Source organism: Aplidium turbinatum, chromosome 2, assembly GCF_918807975.1.
Source record: "Aplidium turbinatum chromosome 2, kaAplTurb1.1, whole genome shotgun sequence".
NCBI classification, from domain to species: domain Eukaryota; kingdom Metazoa; phylum Chordata; class Ascidiacea; order Aplousobranchia; family Polyclinidae; genus Aplidium; species Aplidium turbinatum.
The window spans coordinates 22,481,365-22,490,597 of NC_137473.1; positions in this window are offsets into that span (position 1 = coordinate 22,481,365).

The window sequence follows — 9,233 nt, forward strand, 5'->3', positions numbered from 1 at the left end:
GCGAAGCAAGTTGATCCCCTAATGGCAAAGAAAGATGAGCTGTTCGATGAGGTCTCGGCTGTTAACGCTCTGCTCAAAAAGATTCCAGATGATATGTTCAGCCAGGATGAACCTGAGGACAAGTGGGTGAAGATCTTTACCGGAAACAACTCTTTTCCGCTGCTCTACGTGCTGGTTAGCATCATTTTCTCCTTTCATGTCAGGAATGCGTTTGTGGAAAAAATGTTCTCTCTTGTTTCGACGCAGTGGACCGAGGAAAGGAACAGACTTAGTAAAATGACAGTCAAGTCCCAGCTACAAGTAAAGATAACCCTATACCTGAACTGCCGTGAGATCCATGAAGCAATTTCTAATAACAAGAAGCTATACTGGAGCAGATTGTTTCTGGCAAAAAGTATGGAATGTAATATGACACGGCTCGTATAAATACAAAGTATGTCCAAAAACGTTTTTTAAATGCAAATCTAATTTTTCTGTTGTCCTTATTTTTGGGTTCATGTCGATGGCAACCCTGGCTATACAGTTCGAGCATGTTGAATTCGTTACGAGACTATTGATTGGTTTATTTTGTTGTGCAATATCATAACAGCAAAATCATTAAATGATGCAGCACGCTTAACGAACACAATTGAAACAAAAAAGAAAGAAATGTACACTACATCGTAGAAGTACGGTAAGTAAATCACAACGGGAAGCTGCGAAGTGACCATGACGGTCTTCGAGTCAAGCAGCCACCCTCAGCCAAGTCGATGATAAACATTTAGTAAACATTACACTAAAATATCTACACTAGCAACAATGAGCCAAGACAGAAACAAACTTGCATCCATGATATGCAAAATTACAAGTTCCAATATTAGGTGTTGATAGTCAACGATTAAAAGCTTAAAGAGTATCGGTCCACATTAGTAAATTACACTGCAATCAACTTTAATATTCTGCAATAGACCTTTCCCGCAGCTCTGTGCGATGAAGCTTGACGTTGAAAACAATTACGCTGGCTCCTTCATTGGCAAGCACCAAATTGCTTGTGAATACTTGATAACTTGTTGAGTAGTTAGTAGAATCTTCGTAAAAACATGGAATCAACGTTAAAAAACAAGGATCTGACTGTTAAATTTTATTCAAGTTACTTTTATATAAAAAACAAACCAATTGATGCAATGATAAGCCACTTATTTAATGGGCTCTAGTAGCCTAACCACAGTCTCTAGAGACTGTGGCCTAACTGCGCATAAGCTATGGCGCTTGAAGGAACTGCTGGTAGTCAGTGATGGGCATTATCGCCGATAATTCATCGGCGATAATTATCGGCGATAAATTTTTATCGCTTATCGTTATCGCTCAATTATTTTTTCAGTTATCGTTTATCGTTATCGCCAAAGGCAATATTTGATTATCGCCGATAATTAATCGCCGATAAATTTTATTTTGGATCAACACACAAGTGGAAAGATCATGAAAAGTAATATTTTTACTAGCCCCCTAGTTAATGAAACTAAAATTAAAACCAGTTCTTCTTCAGTGCGTGAAGTGTGTGTGCACAGGTCGTTATCTGGGGAGGGGGCACGCCCCCTGCAGCGACGGCCCTGACAACACAATAATTTTTAGAGTTGCAAATTGCAATGCAATGAAATGCATGCAACAAGTCTCTTGTTGTTTTGCTGCAATCGGCAATCGCGAGTGAATTTTACAATTAAAATGTAAGCGCACAGACAGTACAGATTCCTTTGAAGCGAAGCGAAAGAAATTGGCAAGTGGTTTGTGAAAGTGTCGCAATACGAGGCCGCTTTTACATCGGAAACATGGTTTTTCGCGCCACTTCACGATCAACTATTTTATTCTTGTGTTTTCTTTTTTCGTTGGAAGTGTTAGTTTTTAGTAATTGTCGTAAAAAATAAAATCTTTCTCGTCAAAACACGAAACTTACTGTTTTAAGCGCATTAAATCTTTAAATGAGTAGATTAACTAAAATTTCAAGAACTTGCCTTGAGACGTGCGGTTACGTCACAAACTCAGATTAAAAGACAAAATTCACACACAATAACAACACAAGATCGGTTATAGACTGTAAGATCGATTTTTTTCTAGCTTGGCGATATAACTTTAATCCAAAAATAATAACCGAATGCATAAGTACCATTTAACTTAAACTTAAAAAGTTAACCCATTTGTGCCGAAAGTGAAAGTACTTAAAAAAAATTTTCGAAAAATTTAAATATTGCATAATTATGACTTAAAAAAGATATCACAATTTTTTTTTTTCTAATTGTGTTTGTACTTTTTGAGAAAAAAGGCGTCCTATATATAATATAAGACGCTAGGCAAATCCGTTATCAAATTTCACAAGTTTCTTGTGCGTAATGTGCGTTATTACATTTTACTTATCGCTCAAAGTGATAAATGTCTTGTTCATGTCTTGTCATGTCATTATTGTCATCGAGCATTTTATTGAAATGAAAGTTTAAAAAATATGAAGATGAAAATTAGCAAAGGAACACAACATCACTGAAACAAGTCATTGCGGAATATGATATTGCTTGAAGCATTTAACATGCAGACCGACATCACATTTTTTGCATCTTGTAGTAGTTTTTGTATGACAATAGGCGGATCGAGTTGCGTGGTAAAATTATGCTAAATACAGTATAACCTTTCTCATTTACTGTAGCCTACCTATGCGACATAGCCTACCTCAATCAAATATTTTTATTCCCACTAATACAGTGCCTACATTGTAATTCTTATCTCAACAACTCAGCGTTCTGCCATTGCTTTAATGATGGTGTTCACAAAGAAAACAAAAAAAAAATTATCTGAAATTATCAGTAAATTACGATAATTATGTTATTGTTCTTAAACAAACACGACTAATTTGACAAGCTTGATGGATTTCACAGTATGCACATTTTTACTACCAATAACGCTTAAGATTACTGATAAATTTTCAAGCATTTTGCGTTTTTGGGAATTTTTTCAATTATTGCTGACTTTGCTGTAAACAGCTCTTTAAGCAGAAAGCAAAATACAAAGTTTGGAATTTTTTATGGTATTTTCATTTGATTTAATTATTTTGCCTACTGCACGTAAGCGGCAGTGTAACTCAATTCATAAAAGCATCCAACTGGTATCTGAAGGTATAATTATAAGCACGGCGGTTACCTTAGTGGTTTGATTCTGGATCAAGAGGTTGAAGATTCGATACCCACTGCCGCTATTGCGATTCTATTTATGCATAACTTACAAAAAGTTTTGTCCCTTTACAATATATTATGTTCGATTTTTCGTCATGTTGATGAAAACAGTTCGTGCTGCATGGGATGGGGCAGCGCTAATCAAGAAAAAAAAAATTATCGTTATCGGACATTATCGGCGATAATTTATCGTTTATCGTTATCGCTTAACATTTTTTTGATTTATCGTTTATCGTTATCGCTTTAGGCATTTTTCGTTTATCGATTATCGTTATCGCTTAACCGAAAAATGAGTTATCGCGCCCAACACTGCTGGTAGTGTGTTAATGTGTAAGCAAAACGCTGTTGGTCTGCAATTCTGATAGACTTAAAATTTCTTTCTACTTTAGCTACTATGTCTTTATAATAATAATAGCCTAAGTGAGAATTACTGTTGTATTTGCTACAATAAGTAGGCTAAGTGGGTTTTAGTTTGTAGCCTTTTTTGCTTCTTTACTTATGAGAGCAATAAGTTACAGCCTATCTGCCCTATCACTAATGGCCTACTTGCACTGAATATGAATCAACTGGAGTAGGCCAATAAGCTGGACTGCTATTCAATCAAGGCCGTAGCCTAACTTCGTCAGTTGGGGCTCCGATACAATTATTAGGCCTCCATTTGTTTCTGTGCTTAGGCTATTATAGAACGTAGAAATGACATATGTAAAGCTCGCACGAGCTGAAGACCACGAAACACCGGTGTCTAACTGTCTATTGCTGTCAATTCTTGCTACAATCAGCTGTTGACAAACATTTATTGTTACCGTACTAGGCTATATGCTTATTGTAGCAATCCATTATTTTAACATATAAGTTTTCCTGCCTTTTACTAAAGTTTCTGTAATTTTCCATGTAAACTGCTCCCGAAGTAAATAGAAAAAAGAGAACAGAAAATAAAAGGGTTTGTTCGCCCTTTGACGAGAGCTCTATCACATTAAACCAGCTCAATTAGACAAAGAGCTCTATCAAATCGGACTAGCTTACATCAAACCAGCTCAGTTAGACCAGTTCAGCTCTCAGAAAAACATTAAATTGATTGTTTAATTAAAATGTAATAACTCGTGATAATGTTTCACTATCCTGTAATTTCATTATTCTGTACTGTTTAAATTCAAATTGTGTTATAGACCTACAACATTATACGAACACCTTCTGATAACTTAAAATTATAATTCGAATAACAATTGTGTGGAAATTATTTCATGGAGTCAGATAGCCAAACTAGATAAATTAGATAAATAGAACTTTCATCAGGTAGTCAGACAGCCGTAAAATTCAACTCAACTTATAAACAAACCATTCTCATACTGAAATATAAACTATCCTTATACGTTAAATATAACCTAAATAACATGTTACCACATTGATGACCCCGCACGTAAGTAGGTGTTTAAAAATAAAAGTAAGTTTAACAAGATAACCAAAATTATGGAGACTCTGGTAAGTACATTATGCTACAAAACTTTTATTTCTACGTCAATAAAAAAAAACACGAGCTCACAATTATTTTGTAAAAACATGTCACCTTTTATGATTTCACGCGTCGGTTTTCCAACAATTCTTCTGTAGCGTATTGTAGCCTACTTTTTAAAGCACCATGCCAGCAATTTATTGCTTGTTAAACGTAACTGATTTTTGTTGTTTTTTGCTCAATAAAGCGAATCGTTCAACGGCAGACTACTCATTTCAGCAGCCGATGTCGACAATTTAATTTTATGCCGAAGCGCTACTCGCCAAATGTAATGTTTTTAAACGTTGCTTAGATAAAGCCCACTAATTGCCAACAAGTTGCCGTTGCAGGGAAACATAATTATGTAATTTTTTGTAGATTTATCGCAGTGTCAAATGTTACTTAAATCCTTAGCTCATTTTAATATATATTTTTATTTTTGCCTTAACCTAAACATGCAACTAGCATGGGAGATTGCCAGGTTCGAGCCTCAATCTCACTTTTTATACAGACGTACACGTGCAGGCACAGCTCTGCAAAGCGTTATGGTGTCGCTTCCAAGCAACCATCCATGAGTTTGTGCGTCTTTTTACTCCGACAAGGAGATCTCCGAATAGGAGAAATCATTGTGAAGACTTTGCTTCACAACTTTGCCACCCTTACGTTCTCAGCTGAAGCATCAGTTTGTATAACTCTGTGGCGCAAAGACAGGGAAAATTATGCGAAGCCACCCAAAGAGGTTGTAGTTTTCGTGTGCCCCAACTTTTTTTAATATTACTAGGAGCTAACATGATTTAAGAAACGTTGTTTCTGTTTTTTGTTTGCATTGCACTACTGTGTATGCACAGTTTTTTTTTACCCTGTAATGGAACTTTTTGTGTAAGCTTGCTTGGCATTTGGCCATTATCTTTTGTCTCTTGAGAAGGCAGAATCGCTGTCACGTGTTCTGGTGCTGAGATCGACAAAACAGCACTATCCATCACACTTAACTTTTACTCAGTAAAACAATTCATTGATGACACCACTCGCCTCGACTCAACTGACACTATATAATTTCTTCCATTTGTAATTTTGTATCGAAATATGGCTGATCAACGTTGGATAACCGTTTTATAGCATATCGCTGAAAACCTTCAAGACAACCCATACGGTTGACGTGGCAACACACGCTGTGAACAACAGTGATGGACCTTCGAACCCCAGAAATGTTGCTAAACAACAACACAATCAATCAGTGACGTCATCCGCCGAACAGTCGACGGGCAGCTCATGTGATTAAAAGCTGCAATACCTTGCGTTTACGTTGTATTTTAATATTGTAATTACGTAACTTTTTACTGTAGTGTTTGTGTATTTTAACAGGGCCAAGCTGTTGTTTTACGACGAAATCACTTTAAGGATTGTCCACTTGACCAGTGTACCACTCCTCCGTTTGTTTATTTTGCAGTCAGCAGTAATGCAGAAAATTAGGTTATTTTTGTTTGTTCTAAATACATGTGTTTAAACCATGCAGTTCTTTGCAGGACAGTTACAGCTTCTTCCAGTATAGCCATCTCATGTACTTTGAAATGAGGTGCACCTCAGCCACTTTGGCAGTTCTTCGATGTCTGGCTATATAAGATGGCCTACCTGCGTTTCAAAAGTTCTTGCCTCCACTGCAGGTTATATTACTTCGTTGCAGGAAAAATGCAAATATTGCATTAATACGAAATCGTTGTCTTTTTCTCCACTGCCTGCATCCTTTCCAATACAGAACCAGTGGTTTTCAATTTCAACCTTTCTCTCTGTATAAGTTGTTTGCTCAGCGTTTTTGTTTTATTGTGTATGGTTGAATGTGACTGCAACTTGAGAGTGTGGCATGCAAACGGTTGGCATGGCATGTTACTAACCTAATTATTAACCTATGTTGGGCAAGCATGCATATGCCCACGAAACATTAGTTTACATACTGTATGAAACAACTGCATGGTTTTGAATCATGTACTGCATCTTTTTTATTTCTGTGTTTTATTTGCAGTTGCCGAACGACTGTTCAGACTAATGAACATTTACGATTTTGTGAATGATATTTAGACCTATCGAAGCGTATGTTCTTTTGTTACGTATTAATTTTTTTTCCGTATTACAAATAGTACCTTCACATTTCGTACAGGTCGACTAACAAACCAAGTCGACAAATATTTCTATAGTCGGACGGGTAATTGAATGTATTTTGCCTTTCTCAGAAACCATCATGAACAACCAAGATCAAAAACGCAAGTGTTCTGCCCTTTTCACCGCCTGCAACGAAAAAAGTGCTTCAGAGCCACTTGCAACCGACTCTTTAGCGCCTCACAGCGAATGCAAAGGCCGAATGTCAACGAATGTCAATGATCTCCAGCTGCGTTGATCTCTAGCAAACAAAAAGGAGACAAGGCTGCTGCTGCATTTGCATCAAGTCAATCGGCATGGTCTGCTTTTCAACAGAAAAAGTCAGACAAACAATGAATGCCTGCTACGGTTTGCAACGGCGCTCACAAACAAAACAACCAATTCTTTTATGTGGTGGACTCTTCTTATACGGCACAAACTCAGACATTCCTTTGCGGAAGGCGGTGGAATCACGCAGAATCACGTCGCGACACGATATCACAAACACAACACCACATTATTATCATAAACACTAAACATACCTATTTCATACTATGTCTGTTACAATTGTGTTAACGTTTTTAACTCCTTAAATTTGAACTAAACTTGGTACCCTTGGTTCCAATTTAGCCCAAATTTGGGGGGCCTCTGTAGCGATCCATTATTTCAACATATAAGTTTTCCTGCCTTTTACTAAAGTTTCTGTAATTTTCCATGTAAACTGCTCCCGAAGTAAATAGAAAAAAGAGAACAGAAAATAAAAGGGTTTGTTCGCCCTTTGACGAGAGCTCTATCACATTAAACCAGCTCAATTAGACAAAGAGCTCTATCAAATCGGACTAGCTTACATCAAACCAGCTCAGTTAGACCAGTTCAGCTCTCAGAAAAACATTAAATTGATTGTTTAATTAAAATGTAATAACTCGTGATAATGTTTCACTATCCTGTAATTTCATTATTCTGTACTGTTTAAATTCAAATTGTGTTATAGACCTACAACATTATACGAACACCTTCTGATAACTTAAAATTATAATTCGAATAACAATTGTGTGGAAATTATTTCATGGAGTCAGATAGCCAAACTAGATAAATTAGATAAATAGAACTTTCATCAGGTAGTCAGACAGCCGTAAAATTCAACTCAACTTATAAACAAACCATTCTCATACTTAAATAACTTAAACACCATATTACCACATTATACCTTGTTTTGGCCGCTTTTTGGCTCAATTGTCCAACGGGTCAACCCATTGATGAAGACGTAAGGGCACACACTTCACATTTGCCCAAACTCATCCAATCCAATAAAAACTGGATTTCCGCAGAAGTTTGGTGATTAATTTAGATATGAAATCGAAGTTACGTTTTAATCTTTTTTCCGACCACAGAAGGATTTCAATTATTTGTTTGTTTAGCCTACCCAGTTTCATATAAGCCACCCAGTAAAGTTGACATGAAGTCCAGTAATAGGCTAACCTAATCACGTTTTTTTGCTCCCATTGCAACAACATATAGAGTAGGCTACGTAGCCTTCACTGCCATCACAAATGCAACACAATAAGAAGCAACGAAGAGATATAATGGCCTAGTTAACGAGTCAACTGCTGCTATTCTTATTTTAGCATGCCATTAAGTGTCTTTGCCGAGCGTCCCGCAAACGTTTTCACCACTCAACCATGCAGTTGCTACATTAGCCTAAGCTATAAATTGTTTGTAGGCTACTTAATTAGAGTTTTATAATGTTAAAAAGTTTACTAAAATTTTAGACAACAGTTAGTAGGCTAATAATTTAATAAAATTGTATTAGTCTAACCAAAAAGTATGGTAGCCTATTGGGTATTCCACTTGCGCTGTAATCCAATTTAAAATGAATGCGTGTGTGTTGCAAACTTGTGATGTGATTATTCCTATTTCGATAGAAAGTAATAAGTGCCAAAATACATAGGCCTATGCTGTCTCATTCTGTGTCAATATATTACTTCCATAAGAATAAAAGAAGCCGAACCAAACGTTAAGTGGCTAGAGACCTGGAGTGATCAAGAGCATTGGGTTAGCTAGGACAAAAACATCAATTAATAAACGGAAATGATGCACGAAAAAGTAAAAGTGTAGATTCTAAATGAAATGATAACACGTTTAGGCTACCTACTTTGGTTGTTACGGTAGGCTACCTCAAATATTTTTGAAATAAAGTTTATCAATGCGAGGTCCTTTCGTTCAGTGATCCCGTGCAGTAGGCTCCCGCACAACAACGTGTCGTTGGCCCATCGGAAACGTTCCGTGGGCCCTCCGTTGGTTTCCGACGTTGGCGCGTAAGATATTTGGCCAGCGGGGGCGAATCGTCAGTCACAAAAATCGGTTGGCTAAACGTCGATCCCTCGGTGGCGCACTGTTGGCCAACCCTTTCCCAACCATTT